The sequence below is a fragment of the Pinus tabuliformis genome, chromosome 1_2, assembly GCF_031772625.1.
Source record: "Pinus tabuliformis cultivar Carrire ecotype Pingquan chromosome 1_2, CPIR1, whole genome shotgun sequence".
NCBI classification, from domain to species: domain Eukaryota; kingdom Viridiplantae; phylum Streptophyta; class Pinopsida; order Pinales; family Pinaceae; genus Pinus; species Pinus tabuliformis.
This window is the reverse complement of record NC_142298.1, coordinates 1,356,593,004-1,356,611,927: the sequence shown is the minus strand read 5'-3', so window position 1 is coordinate 1,356,611,927 and position 18,924 is coordinate 1,356,593,004.

The following is an 18,924-nucleotide window of genomic DNA, read 5'->3' as shown; positions in this document are numbered from 1 at the left end:
GTCCCCTTACATTCCTATTTTCAGCCATTATGTCAGTTGGAATGGGTTCTTCTTCTTCCTCCCCTATAGGCTCTTCAAAAATATTTGGTTGATCGCCTAAGGGGTCCTCTAATTCACAGCCACCGAAGAAGAGGGAAGGTTGGCTATTTGAAGTGGTGGGGGTATTTGGTAGAAATTTTCCTAAGTTATCCCTATGCCTACGAGGCATGAAAGAAGTGTTTTTTGTTTTGTTTGTTTTTCAAGCTTTAAGACTAATTGCATAATTCAAAAGACAAATTGAATTGAAACTAATTGTTTAATGAAATCACTTGCAGAATGGAAAGGAAAGAAAACCAACCTACAACGATATTGAAGAAATGAAACTAATAGCAGAATGGAAGAGATAAGAAACGGAAGAAAGAAAGTAGAAATAACATCCACTCAGACACCTCCTCGGCAACGGTGCCAAAAAGTGATGAGCACCAATATTGCAGTAAGAATGCTGCAACTCCTGGGGCTACCAACTTTACTTCATCAACCCGGGGTTTGTACAAACTTGGAGGTGATAGTGTTGTATACACAAATATATGCAATGGGTCCACTCTTTTGTCACTACTGACTGGGCGATAGACTACTAGGGTTTCTCAAACCAACATTATATTGATTTAGAAGAAGTTTGATTACCAACTGAGAAAGGAGCATTTTACCCTAATTGAGAGAATTGAAATAATACCTACTCCAGTAAATAAAGTTTGAAATAGATGCTTAAAAGACACCACTCATCTAGCTATTTGTTAATATACCTTGCTTTAGAAGAATTCTAAGCTAACACATGTGAAACCCTAACTAACCTAAGCATGCAATATGATCTAATCAAACACTTAACTATTGTGCATATGAATAAGCATAACAACCTTTTATTTTTGTCCTTTTGTGAAAACGTGAAGGCTAATTCTTCTTGATTTTATGGCACGTGGGTTAGGTGTGGAGAGAGATGGTTTTGATGGGTCATATGGGTTGGGAGGCAAGCAGGCATCTTCTCCTATCTTTTGTGATGCATTTCTCACAAATCGACCTCAAAATAGGCAACTACAAGTCGTCCTACAGGATGTCCTAATTCAACTACAAGATTTCCTTTATTCCTACAAGAACAAACTGAAAGCATAAAGAGTGATTTGAACAGTGGTATAGGGCTTAGGGAAGGTGAGTGGTGGAAGGAATAAGGCAAGGAAGTGGTTAAGACTCCCTCAGAACTCAAACCAAAGTTGTATGATGGTTGGATTTTCTCAACAAGCATGGCAAAATGTCCTTATGAAATGATAACTTAGATTTGTCTTAGTGGATTTTGGAAATCATGGATGGGTGAGGTCAGGCTGAGACTGCTGATATGAGGTCTTCCTACACTATTGAAACTCCTGCAATATACACATCATTGTTGGCATTTACCCATAAATCATGTCAAAACAAGAAAGGTTTCCAATAACATAAGAAAACATAATTTCATCATTTATTTGCCTAGTTCATGCATGGAAATGCTTGCAAACTATTGTGAACACACCATGAAATCTAATACAAATTGAAAACCGAAATATGCTAACTTAGTTATTAGAAAAACCCTGAATACCATAAGAAACTAGAATTTTGTCTTTTTGGGCTGAAGGAGAGTTTTTCCTCAAACAATGGTCCCTGAAGGGAGGAATGAGGCAAGATCCACCTGTTATCAGCCTTTTTGATATTTCTTTATCTCTCTAAATCTATTGTTAAATCTAGGCACAAATGGAAGCAAACTAATCAAATTCAACAATAATTTTAATGTAATAATGGCAAAATCAATTCAACAAGTAATATATGAAGTAACCTAAGCATACAAGTACAGTAAGAGGAACCTATGTTGCTAGGGTTGGGCCTTAACCAAAGAGATTTAGTCCTCTGATTCAACTCAGTGTTGGATCAAGGAATACTCATTTTCATTAACATATACAAAAAAACACATAATAGTGTTTTGTCACAATCCTTCAACTTGAAAGTGCTTAGTTATCTTGCATAAAAAATCTGAATCCTAATGAGGCTCTAGGTCTCCTTATTTATACAACTGAAGTTTCCAACAACTTCATTAAATCTAGGGATGCTTGCCTCCCAATCTCAAGATGAACTGGTTCTTAACTATCACTGGCTCGGCTGCTAATGATCCTCATGACTTGGTTGCCTGCAACTCCAAGATAGTGTGATTTGATTGAGGGATCTTCGAATGAGTGAGGATTTAATGAGGAAGATCCATCTCCTATAATCTCTCCTTCTTGTCTCATTCGAGTTCCTGCACCTTAATTAGCCATAATTTGCCATAATTTGCTCCCAAAAACCTGTAATCAATGCACATTAGACCACTAGACATAACATATTACTTTTACTCATCTCATTAAGAAAAATATAATTAAAACATGTAAGGAATTATGAGAAGAGTTGATTTTAGTAAGCTTGGAGGTGTATTAAGGTCTAAATATTTACCCAATGATGAGCCTCATCACCTGGCTCCTTGTCAATCTCTTAGCGGGGGTGGAAGGCACTTCAACTTAGGATTTTTACCTGTAGTCTCTCCAGTCACACCATTTCTTCATCTTTTTCATCCTCCTTTGTCTGTGACCCACGGGTCCGTCGCTTATTCCTTGGTTTTTCTTCTGGAATTTCCTCCTTGGGCTCTGAAGGGTCAGAGACTTCATCCTCCGCGAAATAATTCTCGGCCAGAAAAACCTCCCACGTCTTCTTCTTACCCTTCAGAACCTCCACTAGGATGACTTTTACCAGCCCATGGTGATAGAGGTTTTCCTCCAAATGGGCTACCCTTTCCTTAGTGGATGTAGACATTTTCATCAGGGACATCTTCAAATAGTATGGCAAGTTCAAAGGCCTATCTTGAAAATGTGCGAGAAGCCGAATGTGAAATAAAAACACGAGCCCAAAGTGACCTTCACATGTTATATACTTTTACAGGAAAGATAATAGGTGTCAATACTTACTTCTCAGGAATTCTTGTGAAATCCCTTTGCTCCAATCAGGGTTTTAATGCTCCTTCCAAAGAAAGAACGTGCACATACCCTTATTGAAACGTTGATTCTTAAACCAACGTTCCCCCTCCTGAGGAATTTTTCATGCCCGAGCCACCAAACACTCTGTTAATCTGAACTATACATTCCCGACTTGTTCTTTGTCACCATTGAAATTCAAGGAAAAGGACTTCGTAACCTCTGAATTGTGGCCACTGAATTTTTGAAACAATGGTAACCACCTTGCTTTCTCAAGTCTCGATTTACTGCGATGGTTGACTTCCAACAGTGCAAGGCCTTGTGACTTGAATCGAACAGGGGCACATAGTTTTGACATAATGAAGGACGGGAGCGACAGGATGGATGCAACTCACTGAAGTGTTGTGCTAAGATTTACAATGGATCGTTCAACAAGGGAGGATTAAATTGGAAATATCGGAGCGCACAAAGATTTCAAGAAACAGGTTGTGATCATGATTATCATCATGATCCAACCTGTAGAAGGATATTGAGAGTACAACCACCGGTCATGTCAGAGTCATGATAATTGAGCATGAAGCTTATTTTATGATGCAACGATTTAAAGCCGCATTTTTCCACAAGGGTTACCATAGCTTAAATCATATAGTTTTTTTTTTTAATTAAATTAAAGCATCAATTACCTCTTACCTTAAGTGTCTTGTCACTAGTTGTACCATACTAAGCTTATCTTCCAACGGTCCAGTCATTGGATGACGTTTGCTTGATTTTTGAAATGATAACCCACTTAAAAATTAAATCAGATGTATAATCTCACAATTCATGACCTCGACCAATAATAAAACTGTCAGGACTTTATCAAATAATTTAAACTAATGTTCTATCTATGACTTTTTTTCTTCAAGAAACCCAGGACGTCGCTACAGGAAATGGAACTGTGACTGTTGAAAATTCTACAGGAAATTATTCTACAGGAAAAAACTATTTTTCCCCCGTTTATGTACAATTCATTGCACATGAGTGAAGGTGGTGATGTCGAAGGTGCAATGATATCATTGGATTACCAGCCATTACAATCAATTGTTAACCAATGTGAGGCCCATCACCATTAATGAGAGTGAGGACCAAGGAACCCTGACACATCCTATCGGGTGTGAATTTATGGGTTGTTGTCGAACCCCCTTTAGGATCCAGGAGTCAAGGAGCCATAGTGATTCCCCATTGCTGCTGGCGAGATATCCTATCATTAGGCTTCAAGGCATCACAAGACTCTAATCGTACACCCAAATAATTTGCTGATGTCAATGGGCCAAGATTATTGGAAGGAGGACCTTAAGAAATCCCACATCAGTCCAACACAAGAAATCCAAAAATTAATTGAAAAACAAAATTTATTGAGAGGATCCTAGAGGATCTACCGACCTGTAGTTTTAACGAGCCCAGGGAAGTCCATGCTCGCCAAATTTCAATTTTAGAGAGTCTGAAATACTTGGAAAAGAAGACTCCAAGGGGGCTCCTTTTCTGTAACTAGCCCATTGGGCCTGGAAAAAGGAATAAACCAGTACCCAATAGACATTCCTCTCATGGTTTATTGAGCACGAGGAGGAACAAATCGAGCTCTTTGTATCAACAGGAAATCAGGAAGAGATAGTGGAAGGAATGACTCCTTCTCCCACCATTTCCATCTCTTTTTTCTTCACAATTTCTTCCACAACTTCCTCCTTAGATTGGGGTTTTTGATATAGCTCTAGTCTGTGCCCATTCACCAAGAAGGTAACATTCCCATCATCAATGATTTAACCCAAAAAAATCCATTATCAAAAACTTTCTCAATTTCATAGGGGCCTAGCCAATGTGTGTTGAATTTCCCTTTAAGGTTCTTAAATTTTGAATCGTACAACAAATCTCAGTCTCCCTCTTTGAATTGCTTCTTTTTAATGTATCTGTCGTGCCATTTATCCAATTTTTGTTGGATCAAGTCAGTATGATGAAAAGCATCCTGCCTAATCTCATCCAACTCATTGAGCTGCAAGATTCTTTGTTGTTGAGCTTCATAAAGGTCTATACCCAAATCTGCTGCCATTTTGAAAGTTCTGATTTGAAATTCAATGGGCAATAAAACTTGTTTTTCGTTAACTAATTCATACAGAGTGAATTCAGTGGTATTTCTCCATGTGATCCTGTAAGCCCACAATGCTTCAGGAAGTCGGTTAGACCAATCCTTCTTATGTAATTGCACTGTCTTGTTAAGGATTGTCTCCAACACATTATTTGTTGATTCCACCTCCCCATAGGCCTGTGGATGGTAAGGGGTGGACTTCTGATGAGTAATGTGATATTTCTGCATAATTCCCTGCATAATATTTGACACAAAATGAGTACCTTAATCAGTAACTATCTCCCTAGGTACCCCAAATCTTACAAAAATATCAGGGAAAATAAAATCTACCACTAATTTCCCCATTGCTCTTGGTAGTGCTCTTGCCTACACCTATTTCGTAACATAATCAATACAAACTAAAATATACTTCTTAGCTTTGGACATAGGATTAATGGTACTTACAAAATAAAGAGCCCTCCTCTCAAAAAGTTCTATGAGAACCTATGGCTACAAAGGCATATTGTCTGATTGTACAGGCCACCCCATTCTCTGGAAGCTATCACACTTCCGGACATACTCTTTTGCATCTGTAAAAATACTTGACCAATAGTAACTTGAGCGTAGGATCTTATAGGATGTCATCTTGTTTGCAAAGTGTCCTCCACAAGGTCCACCATGATAGGCTCTCAAGATGTCATAGATCTCATACTCCCTAACACACCTGCGAATAATCAAGTTAGGTCCAGTGAAAAAGATATCTTCCCTAATCCAAGAGTAATCAACACTTTTCCTAATAATTCTCTTTTTCTGATTAGATGAAAAGTAAGTGGGCAACTTTCCTGTAGCAAGGTAGTTGGCCATGTCTGCAAACCAAGGTGTTTTGACAGAAATAGCAAAAAAAATTTCATTAGGAAAGCTATCATTAATAGGAATGTCCTTAGTGACATGGTTGAGCCTAGATAAGAAATCAACTACCTGATTTTATTTTCCTGGTCTATCCAATACTGTGATGTTAAATTCCTGCAGAACCAAAAGCCACCTAGTAATCCTGCCATTAGTGACTAGTTTGTTCATGATATATCGAATGGAAGAATGATCAGTGTGTACAAAAACTTCATAGACCATGATGTAATGTCTAAACTTATTAATAGCATGAATTACAATAAGGAATTCTTTTTCAGTTACCGTGTAATTTAGTTTTGCAGGAGTTAAATTTTTACAAACATAATAAATAGCATTGGTTACATGATCCTCCTTTTGACCCAATACTGTTCCTATGGCTGAATCAGAGGCATCAGTGGAAATATGAAAGGGAAATTTCCAATCTAGGCCTCTCAAGATAGGTGTTGAAGAAAAATTTTCCTTGAGTGTATCAAATGCAGCTTGACACTCATCATTCCAATGAAATTCAGATTCTTTAGTCAATAATTTGAAAATAATTAATTAAGTTTAATTAACTTAATTAATTTAGGAAATTCGAATTGGAAGTATTTTAGAAGACATGTATATGTTCTCCCTAACTTATAGGAGTTTAGGATGAGTTATGAATGAGTTGTAATTAGTTAACTCAGTTTATTGAGTTAAGTCCAATTAAATTAGTTCCAATCAGTTTCAGGAACTAATAGTGAGTAAACAGTCAGTAGGGACACTAGTGACCTAATAACTGAAGATTTCACCATCATAAACTCATGCATGTTGATTTTGAGAAACACCCAATTGAGACTAGAGTGTAGGGACAATGTACTATTTGTTTTATATTTTTCTGAGTTGCACTGATAATGCATGCAATCAGGAACTGACTTGAGGGATTGCACTATTTTTATAGGTTTTACTTCCCTTTAAATACAAGTTATTCTTCATAGGAATTACACATCGGAATAGAGACTTGGAGAGATTGTGAATTGGCTGAGCTTTGGCCTTGAGCTTTCTTATGAGTTGTAGATTGAATTTTCTAAGTGTTGGGATTGTTCTAGAGAGAACAAGCATTGTAATTTCATCTTGATTTTCCTGATTAATACAAAACAAATAGTGGGGTTTTGATTTGTGACTTTCCCCATATATTTATTGTGTTATGTTCCTTTTATTCTCTTCCTTTATTGATTATTGTTTGCTCGATGTTTATGGGCTTCCGCTATAAAGAGTAGGAGTAGATTCTTGTCTCTTGTTTTAGTAGATTACATGAGCTTGTGAATCTACAGGTTTTTCTACATGGTATCAGAGCAAGATTGTTTTTTGGGCCAAGAATATGAAGAGAAGTTCTAAGAATTTATGTGCAAAATTTTCGAAAACAAATTTCAGATTTGGATTCCTTGGGAAAAGATACCCAAATTCAAAAAAAATCAGCCAATCGGAGTTCAAATGAGTGATATATCATTGATTTAAAATTAGCTCTCTAGAGGAGATTTCAAAGTTTTGAGTTTCTAGGTTATAGGTGAAAGTCAAATTTGCATACATACTTCAGGATCGGTAGATGGCATTCCATGGGTTAGGCTTGAGTATGCCTTGGAAGGCATCTCGAATTTTATAGCCTAGAGAGACGGGATGGAGGTTGTGGTAGAAGATAATGGCTTGAAGGAATTCATTGATCAAGAAGTCCCCAAGCCAACAACTACGGATGCACAGAACTTGGCCGAATGGAAGAAGTGTGTGGTGAAGGAACGGCGGATAATCCTTGAGGGAGTTCAAGACCACATTGTCTCAACTCTCCATGGCAAGGAAACTTTGCATGCTATGTGGAAAACATTGACGGACTTGTATCAGAATAGAAGTGATCAAAGGAAGTTGGCAATGAAGGATAAACTTTGTAAAATAAGATGGAGAAAGGCGAGATGATTCCAAAGTACTTGACCAAGTTCACTCAATGTTGAGATGAACTTGGAAGTGTTGGAGTCACAGTTGCTGAGGAGGATATAGAGAGCCTTGCTCTTCTTGGAATCCAAAAGAGTTGGCATAGCTATCAGGACTCTGTCAATGGTCGGGAGAAGCTGCCAGATTGGGAACAACTATGGTCAGATTTGATTCAAGATGAGATTGGGAGGAATACCAGGGATGGCTCTTCATCAAAGATTGATGATGAAGATAATTGTGCCTTAGCAATTAAGGCAAGGAAGGGGAAAGGTAAAATTTCTCGTTCCAAATCAGATTCTTATCATAGAGGTAAGAAGAAGGACATGACGAAAGTCAAATGATTTCATTGTTACAAAATGGGTCACTTTGCTACACGTTGTCCATTGAAGAAGTCTAAGTATAAGTCCTCAAAAGGAGCAGCGGGTGAGGCTTTGTCCTCCCAATTCGAATTGGACCTTTCCCTCATTGCATGCATGGTTTCTTTAATGATGGGAAGTGTCTGGTACTTAGACAGTGGAGCTTCTTTCCACATGATTGGCGACAAAGAGTTATTCAGTGAACTGGAGGAGAAAGATCTCAAGATGCATATCGAGATGGGTGATGACAGTAAGTATAGTATTACTGGTGTGGGCACTATTACCTTTCAGAGGGATCATGTGGCTCAACTCACCTTAAAGAATGTTATGCATGTACCAGGACTGACAAATAACTTGGTATCCGTTGCAATGCTTGAGGATAGAGGCTATGATGTGATCTTTTCGAAAGGAAAGTGTTCCTTCGACACATAGCCATAGGTCAAGTAAAGAAGATAGGGATTCGAGTTCAAAATCTCTATAAGATAGAGCTAGAAGATTGTGATGCTTTGGGTTCAAAAGTGGAAAACATGTTGAGCCGAGACGTCAGCGAGTTGTGGCATAGGTGATTGGGCCACTTGCATCATGGGGCTTTGAAGATATTGCAACAAATATCTATCAGTCTTCCCAAAGGTACACTTGAGCAAGTTGATACATGAAAGGGTTGTACTTTGGGAAAATACACCAAGTCTTCCTTTGGAGATAGAGACAGTCAAGTAGAGTCTATTCTGGAGACAGTCCATTCAGATGTGTGTGGACTATTCTCGATAGTATCCACCACCAAACACAAGTATTATGTTATATTTGTATATGACTATTCTCGTAAATGTTGGATATTTTTCATGCAGAGAAAGGATAAGACATTCACAAAATTTTGTGAATTCAAAGCATTGGTCAAGAAAGAGTTAGGCAAGAAGGTTAAAGCTCTATGGAGTGATAACGGCAGAGAATATGTCTCCAATGAGTTTAAGAACTTCTATGCATCGGAATGGATTAAATGAGAGTTTACGACACCTCATAACCCTCAACAAAATTGGGTTGCCGAGAGGAAGAAAAGGAGCATAATAGGTGCAGCAAGGGCAATGTTGCATGATCAGGGCCTACCATTACACTTGTGGGCTGAGTCATGCAACACAATGGTTTATGTTCAGAACCGTAGCCCACATCGGATACTTGAGAGTAAAACACTAGAGGAATATTATTTCGATAAGAGGCCAGATGTTGGTCACTTCAGGATTTTTGGGTCATTGGTTTATTGCCATGTGACCAAAGATGCATGGAAGAAGATTTAGCCAACAACAGAGTTGGGTATCTTTGTGGGGTACACTGATACTCCCCAAAACTATCGGGTGTACATGCAAACTAGTTGGATGACAGTGGTTCACATGGATGTCAAGTTTGATGAGGAGAAGGCCACGCGAGTATCCCTTGAGAGGGAGCTTGAGCTACATGCGGAGGAGGAACTTTTAGTTCCTAAGGTTGAGGAGCCTCAAATTGATGTGGAGCAGCCACATGTAGAGGTTCCAAGAGTGGAGATATCCACCCAGGCAAAGTCTTCCAGAGAGGGAAGAAAGTGCACTAGAGAAGCTGACATATTGTTGGATGATGCACGAGAGAATGTGGGAGCAACCTATTATCAACGTAGACAGAGGCGGTCACCAGAGAGGTACACTAGATACATGGCACTTATGGGTGCATGTGTTGTGACAGAGCCATCTTCCTTTTAGGAAGCAGTGTAGCAGCCAGTTTGGGTTGATGCGATGGTGGAGGAGTATGAATCAATAGTTTGAAACAGCGTTTGGGATGTGGTCCCGAGACCAGAGGACAAGTCAGTTGTGAACTCTCATTGTCTTTACAAGGTAAAGCAAGCTGCAGATGGTAGTGTGGAGAAGCATAAGGCCAGATTTGTGGACCGTGGCTTTTCACAGGTAGAGTGAATTGACTATGATGAGACTTTTTCTCCTGTTGCAAGGTACTCGTCAATCAGGTCTATTTTTTCACTATCTACACAAATGGTTTGGAGTATCCATCATATCGATGTCAAGATTGCCTTCCTCAATGGCATGATTGAGGAAGAGGTGTACATAGAGCAACCTGAAGGTTTTGAAACCTTGGACCGTGAGTCACATGTGTGGCAACTCAAGAGAGCGTTGTATGGGCTAAAGGAATCACCTTGTGCTTGGTACACCATGATAGATAACTACTTCACTGGGTTGGACAGGTGATGAGAAGCTCATCAAATCTTTCAAGGAGGACCTTGCGAGAGAGTTTGAGATGAAGGACATGGGGCTCATGCATTACTTTCTTGGTATGGAGGTATGGCAGGGAGATGGGGAGTTGTTTGTTTCTCAAGGCAAGTATACCAATGAGATACTTAGGAGATTTTGCATGGAGAGCAGTAAACCCATGGAGACTCCTCTAGCTGGTAACTATAGGAAGGAGGATGCTACTTCAGAAGAAGTAGTGGAAGCTACTATTTACAGAAAGCTTGTGGGTTCACTCATGTATTTGGTGAACACACAACCAGATATGTGTTATGTAGTTAACGAAATTAGTCAAGCGATGGTTAGGTCTACTAAGCTATATTGGAAGGCGACAAAGCATGTATTGAGATATAGCAGAGGCACTAATCAGTTTGGGTTGTGGTATAGACAGACAGAGGGAGTGAAGCTTCAAGGCTTCACCGATGCAGATTGGGCAGGGAGTCAATCTGACAGGAAGAGAACATCAAGAGGGATCTTTAGTATTGGGTGAGATGCAATTTCTTTGTACAACAGGAAAGAGAGATCAGTTGCACTCAGTTTGGCAGAGGCAGAGTACATCGATGCAAGTCAAGAAGCATGTGAGGCTATCTGGATGAGGAAGATCCTGGTTGGTTTGTTTGGTCAGAAGATGGATCTGACAGTGATTTATTGTGATAATAAGAGTTGTATCAAACTCTCTAAAATTCCAGTTTTTCATGATTGGTCCAAGCATATAGATATCTGGTATCATCATCTCAAAGATTGTGTATTGAGATGGATCATGTTGTTAGATTACATTCCCACGGAGGAGCAAGATGCTGACATCTTGACAAAGGCATTGCCAAGATGTAAATTCGAGTTGCATGGAGACAGGATCAGGGTAGTGGATAATCCCTTTCTTGTTGAGAGGAAGTGTTGAGAAATGGCAATAAGAATTCCAGTTTAATTTGTCCTTGAATTAAACTGTGAATTAAAATAGAATTCTTTTCTCATAGCAATTTGAAAATAATCAATTAAGTCTAATTAAATTAATTAATTTAGGAAACTCAAATTGGAAGTCTTTTAGAAGACATGTATATGTTCTCCATAACTTAGAGGAGTTTAGGATGAGTTATGAATGAGTTGTAATTAGTTAACTCAATTTATTGAGTTAAGTCCAGTTAAATTAGTTCCAATCAATTTCAGGAACTAATAGTGAGTAAACAGTCAGTTGGGGCACTAGTGACCTAATTAGTGCTACTCTAGTTAACTGAAGATTCCACCATCAGAAACTCATGCATGTTAATTCTGAGAAAGACCCAGTTGAGACTAGAGTGCAAGGAAAATGTACTATTTGTTTTAGATTTTTCTGAGTTGCACTGATAGTGCATGCCATCAGGAACTAATCCTTGAAGGATTTCACTATTTTTAGAGGTTTTATTTCCCTTTAAATGCAAGCTATTCTCCATAGGAATTACACATTGGAATAGAGACTTGGAGAGCTTGTGAATTGGCTAAGCTTTGGCCTTGAACTTTCTTATGAGTTGGAGATTGAATTTGTTGAGTGTTGGGATTTTTCTAGAGAGAACAAGCATTGTAATTTCATCTTGATTTTCCTGATTAATACAAAACAAATAGTGGGGTTTTGAGTTGTGGCTTTCCTTGAATATTTATTGTGTTATGTGCCTTTGTTTATCTTCCTCTATTTATTATTGTTTGCTCGATGTTTATGGGCTTCCGCTATAAAGAGTAGAAGTAGGTTCTTGTCTCTTATTTTAGTGGATTACATGAGCTTGTGAATCTACAGGTTTTTCTACATGTAGTAGCCTGCATGTCCAAGGAAAATTCGAACTCCCTTTTGACTGGTTGGTGGGGGCAGCTTTACATTAACTTCAATCTTTTTCGTATCAACTTTAATTCCTGCAGCAGAAACATGATGACCCAAAACAATACCTTCAGCCATAATCATAAAACATTTTTCATTACTTAATGAAAGATTAGTTTCTCTACATCTCTGCAAAATTTTCTCAAGATTATATAAATCCTCTTCAAAATAATCACCCATTACTGTAAAATCATCCATATAGACCTCTATGCAATCATGCAAAAGGTCAAAGAAAATACCAAGGACCACCCACCGGAATGTGGATTGTGCGTTGCATAGACCAAATGGTAATACCCTATATGCATAGCTACCCTAGGGACATGTGAATGTTGTCCTCTCCTGGTCCTCTGGAACTATCCTAATTTGGTTGAATCCGCTGAACCCATCTAGGAAGGATAAATATTTTTTCCCTGCTAAAGTGTCCAGCACTTGATCTATAAAAGGCAAGGGAAAGTGATCTTTTAAGGTAGCTTTTTTCATTTCCCTATAATATACACACACTCACCATTTACCATTCTTTTTGGAGACAATAACTAGTGGAGATACCCACTGACTATCTGAGATAGGATAAATGAACCCTACATTTAGCAATTTATGTAATTCATCTTTCATAATTTCCCTTAAAGCGAGGCTCATCCTCCTTTGTTTTTGTCTCACAGGCCTAACATTTTCTTCTATATAGATATGATGAATGCATGTGTCTGGGTGAATGCCTCTCATATTTGTATATTCCCAAGCAAATGTGTCTGAAAATTTTTTCAATACTTGAATTAATTGTTTTTCTTGTTCAGGGGTTAAGGCAGAATTAATGTTTAAAGATTTTTCAGGAAATTTTTCAACTACCTTACTCCACCATTCAGTCAAGGAATATGAAGGAAATGCAGATAAGAGGGTTGAATGTAGTTCGACTGTTGTACCATGTTCATGAAAATCCTGCATATTAGTAATCATATCCAAATTATGACTAGACTGCCCTTCTAATTATCGCAGAAAATTGGGATTAGAAACACAACAATTTATCAAATTTTCTTCTGAATTTTCTTTGAGGCTCATGGCTTGGGCTATTTTCAAAACTGGTCAGGTACATTCTGAATCATGCTCCTCTTCTTCAACCCAATGTGTATTTTCTGATCTCAAGAGGGGTTGAGCAGGGGGATACAAATTAATGTGATTTGTTTCAGCTCCATGAGTGATGATCATATTTCCAAACCTACACCCTATGTAGGCATCTGTCGTGGCTAACCACGGCCTCCCCAAGATCAAAGGATGCCCTCCGATGTTGGTTTTGGGTTGAACAACATAAAATTCTGCAAAGTACTCCCAAGAATCTAATGAGATGACAATGTCTTATAATACCCCCTCTCGCTTTACCTTAGACATGTCTACTAGTTCTAACATGGTGGGAGTAGGTAATAAGTCAAAGGATCCTATATGAGATAAAGTCTCCATAGTCATCACATTAATGGTTTCACCTAAATCAATTAAAGTGTTCTTTATGGGATATCCATTGATAAAGGTGGTAACCACAGGGATTCCGGGGTTTGCATATTTTTAGTAACAAATCCGGTAGAAATTAAACCTGAAAGCTTTCCACCTACTTGAATTGTCGAGAGTTCTCTCTTTTGCCTTCCTGTTTTCTTGGTACATAGCTCCATCACTGTTTTGGCATAAATTGGGATATCCTTAATTGCTTGTAGTAACAGGATCTTAATGCACACATTTCTTAGTTCAGACACAAGATCAAACTCGGGTTGTTTTAATTTCATTTCCAACCTCTATGGAAAAGGAGGCTGGACCGTATGGGATGAGGAAGGTTCTTATGGCCTTGAAGTAGGTTGTTCTGCTAGTTCAAGTGTGGTTTCAACTTCAGGAATTTCCAAAGTATCTTCCTCTACAATCTCTTTAATCCTTCTGGGCTAAGTCACCACTTTTCCCGATCTACGCTTAATTTCCTGCAACGACATAGGAAATTCCTATAACACATGAAAAAAAATTCCTGCAGCAGCTGTGGTGCAATACAATAGGTAGGAAAAGTGGGATAAGTGACCAATCCAATGTTGTGAGTAGATTGAATGGTTTTATTATTGGGGTTAGACACTGGCTGAGCAGGAAGTTGCGTGGGACGAGGTTGATTTGGTGGGGTAGGCAACTGAAGTTGTTGTTGTTGAGGTTGAATCATTTGTTGTGGTGGATAAAAGTTCTGAGAGGGAAAATTCTATGCAGTAGCGTAAGAAAATTTCACCTGCCAAGGCTATTGTGGAGGCCATGGTCTTTGAAGTGATATTGCATAAAGTGAATTGATAGCTCCCTAATCTGCTAGATATGTTGCTTTAATCTTAGGAAGTGAAGGACATTGATTAGTGGAATGCTCAGCTTCACAGATTCGACATACCTATATACTATTTGTAGGACATTCCCTCAAGGCATGCTTCTTCCTTCATTTCGAGCAGAACATGGCCATGGATTTCTCTAATTCCTCCTGTTTCTCCTATTTCTTCTTAGCCTGCAAAACATCTAATTGTGAAGATAAAGTGCTAAGAATATGAGTTTTCAAATAAATTACCCATTTCAACTCTAGTTACTATAGCTCCAACAACTGACTTGAAAAGCCTGGAAGAAGTATCTCTTTTTCATCCTCCAACTTCAGAATTTCCTCTTGAATATTGTCGACACAACTCACACACATCATCATAATTTAACTTTGATGTGTCACCTCCTCCCATTAAGTTCAAAATCTCCAGAGATTCTGGTCTGACTGCATTGAGAAAAATTGGGCTCTTGATGTCCTTGCTTAGTTGATTCATCTTGGATATCTACAGATTATATTGAAATATTTCCACCAAATTCTCGAGACTCTCCCCTTCCTTCTGAGTCATGCCAAATATTTCTTCCGTAAGGTCCCTAGTTTTGCAATAATCTTGGTATTTCTTCAAGAATACCTTTTTCATGTCATCCTAGGTTGTAATGGAGTTTGAAGCCAACCCCATAAACCACCTGAGATCTTCATCCTTCAATGTTGCAGGAAACAACTTCAGCTTCTGAGCATTGGAAGAATAGTGATAGCTCCTACCTAACACGTCGAACTCGAACAAAAATGCATCAGGATCTTCACTAGAGACTCCACGAAAGTTAGGCAAGGATGAGGGAGGAATATTCTTCATCTGAGTTGCTCCACCAGTCTCCCTGATAGGAAATTAAAATGTGAACAATTCCTCTTCTTTCTCACCATAGCCTTCATCTGTGTTACCAATTTCTTCTTCATGAGCCATATTGGACCAAAAAGGAGTTGGACCTTTGTAAACTTTAGATTCTTCATAATCAATGGTTTGAAATTCTGGTTATTGAATAGTATTAACAAGGAATTCCTTTTCAAGCTAACCACTAAGGAGAGATGTTGTCTTCCTTGTAAGGGGAGGTTCTAAATGGGCAGCAACAGAAGATTTTCCTACAGAAGATTCTATTGTGGAAGTAGGAATTTTCTTTGGACTCTTTTCAGGACCACAAACCTCTTGTCCGGACTCTTCCTCCCTTGTTGCCTTGTTTCTTATAGACTTTTTTTTTTTTTTTTCAGTTTATTAGTAAATGAAGTAGCTCTCACACCACCACAAAAGACATTTGTAAATATTAGACCCTATCATCTATTATGTAAAAAAATTCAAAGAAAAACTACTTACCAAGCAATCAAGACATGACTTTGACGAATTTCTAACCTCTGCAGGTGTGTAGGTGATCTAGGTGGATGTTGGGGGCCACCCACCTATCCCACTTGGACCCCCAAAACTGTCTCTTTCAGTTTTTCAGTTCCGTAATTGTAGCACAATTTACTATTTTTAGCAGTTTTTCGGGTCCTAAACTTCTGGAACCGTTTTGAGGCCCTAAACGATGTTTTTATGGGAAATCTAGGATCAACATGGGTACATGGACTGATTTTTCTCTTCCCAAAGTTGTAGTGCTCAGATAGATCTTTCTAACGAGCTATTGTACGTGTCAAACGAAGATCGGGTGCCAAAGTTATGACCCCGGGAAGTTGATGTACCGACTTACCCAAAACGGGGCCCATAATTTAGCATTTCATCTTCTAGGGTTAGTTTTCAGGATGTTAAGGGTTTTCCATTACTTCTCAACAATAAATAGGCCTTCGAGCCTCATTGTAACACGGTTCAAAGGCATGTAGCTGCCACATCTCTTCTTAGAGATAAGCTACCATCCCCCTAGCTGGTTTATTTCTGTTGCTGTTTGTAAGCATATTTCAGTATTTTACATTAATGAAATGAAGTATTATGTCTGTTTAATCTCTGTGTTTATGGTTATCTCTGTAATTTGTTGCGTTCCTATTTAAATCTGGATCATTCGTATTAGAGCAGTCTGTTTTTTCTCTGTTTTTCTTTGCATGTCCCCAACAAGGTTAGGATATAAGGAGTTAGGGCTTGAACTGGTCGAACCTTTGCAAGACCGACCTTGCAAATCCCGACGGCCTCCCATAGAATATGAAAAGAAAGATGAGGGGACAGGAGATCTTATCAAAATCTTGCTTGAAGAAGCCCTCAAGCAACAAAGGAACGCAATGAAGGACAACTTTACCCAGATCCTTCAGCGGCTACCCAGAGGTGACGCATGAGCTTCCAACAGCTACTTTGGAAACGCCACATAGTTTAAGGTACAATTTAGTTTTGAAATCCCTATCTTCAAGGGTCAAATAGACGCAGATGCCGTATATAAATGGTTAAATCTACTAGATGGGTATTTTTCTGTTCATGAATTTTCGAGTTGGGAAAAGATTGTTTTCGCGTTTCTCAAAGTAGCCCCCCACGTCAAGGACTAGTGGGAAACCTACTGCGAGCAAAAGGATGAAAGTACGGGCTCATTATTTTCAGCTGCACCCACTTGGGATTCATTCCGGGATGTCGTCAAGGAGCAGTACTCCCCTATCAAAAGCTATGAGGAAAAATACATCAAATGGACCACACTGCAGCAAGGAAGGGACCAAGATGTGCCAGAGTTCACAAACATTTTTCATACCCTTCGCACATAGTTGGGTATCATGGACTCTGAGCTGCATTTAGTACTCAAATACCGCAACTACCTACATAGATACATCCAGGAAGAGATGGAGTTCTTGAACATCTCCTCGCTCAGCACGGCATACCAATATGCTGTCAAAATCAAGCAAAAGTTCAAACAAAAGAAGCAAGACTTTGGATCTACAAATCTAAAGACCAAAGGACAAAGCCAAGGTGGGGTGACCCAAGACAACTCGTCGAAGCCACAAGAAAAGAACAACACCACGAAGTCAAAGAGGGACACAAGAAAGTAGTGTGAGTTCCACAATAGTCCCACTCATAATACGAGTGTTGGAACAAGCAGTCGCTGGTGGATGAGTTGAAGGCTTAAAAATCAGATGCACGTTCCGACCCTGAGTCAGAACCCGACAAGGGGAATGGCAAAGGGAAGTAGATCATTGATGTGGAGCCCAGCGTCACTGTTGCCACTGCTAAGATCCAGAAGAATGAGCCCGAAGACCTAGAGGAGGGGGAGCGTCTTTTCCACTCACAGATGTGGGTGAAGGGTTTGCCGCTGCAATTCATTATCAAAAGTGGCAGCCAAAAGAACCTCATTTCAGTAGAGGTCGTGAAGCGGTTGGGCCTACTGACTACACCACACAGGCAGCCGTACAGTAACGAGTGGCTTCATGAAGGACGAGATCTCAAAGTTCGCCAGCAATGCCTCCTTCCCTATAGCATCAAGCCCTTCACAGATGAGGTATTGTGTGATGTTACACCTCTGGATGTTTGTGATGTACTATTAGGCCAACCATACTTGTGGAGGCGACATGCTGTGTATGAGTCAATCCTCGTGCTGTCATTATTTCTTTGCGTAATTCATTATACAGGATACCAGAGGTAGCCCCACCTACCACCACCTCTTTGATCATTGCCAAGAAAGGCAACAAGCTCATCTCCTAGACTAGGAAATTCATTTTCTGTCTGGTTCGCTCCCAAAGTAAGGCGAAGATCATCACCACATCCATGACCCCCGTGAAAGGTTCCTCCACGCAGCAGCAGCAGCAAAGGGATACGGTCATGACAGAACACATGAACAACTTCTCCTCACCCACAGGGGTACCACACAAGCTTCAGGTGGGCAACAAAGTCTGGTTTCATCTACACAAAGAACGCCTTACAAGAGCCCGTTAGAAACTCTGACCACGTCGACATGGTCCTTACACCATTACCAAGGCTGCGGGAAATAATGCTTTGGAGCACAACATTCCTTCATTCCTTCGCCCGCACCAAGTGTTCAAAGTGTACCACCCTTGACCATGCTTCCCACCATTATTGGACACATCCGAGATTGTAGGACAGCTCACCAGGGACCAAGTTCAGCAGATGGAGGAACTCAACGCAATGGGTGCCATTGCTTCCTAAGGGCGGAGGAATGATCTAGGTGGATGTTGATGGCCACCCACCTATCCCACTTGGACCCCCAAAACTGTCTCTTTCAGTTTTTCAGTTTCCGT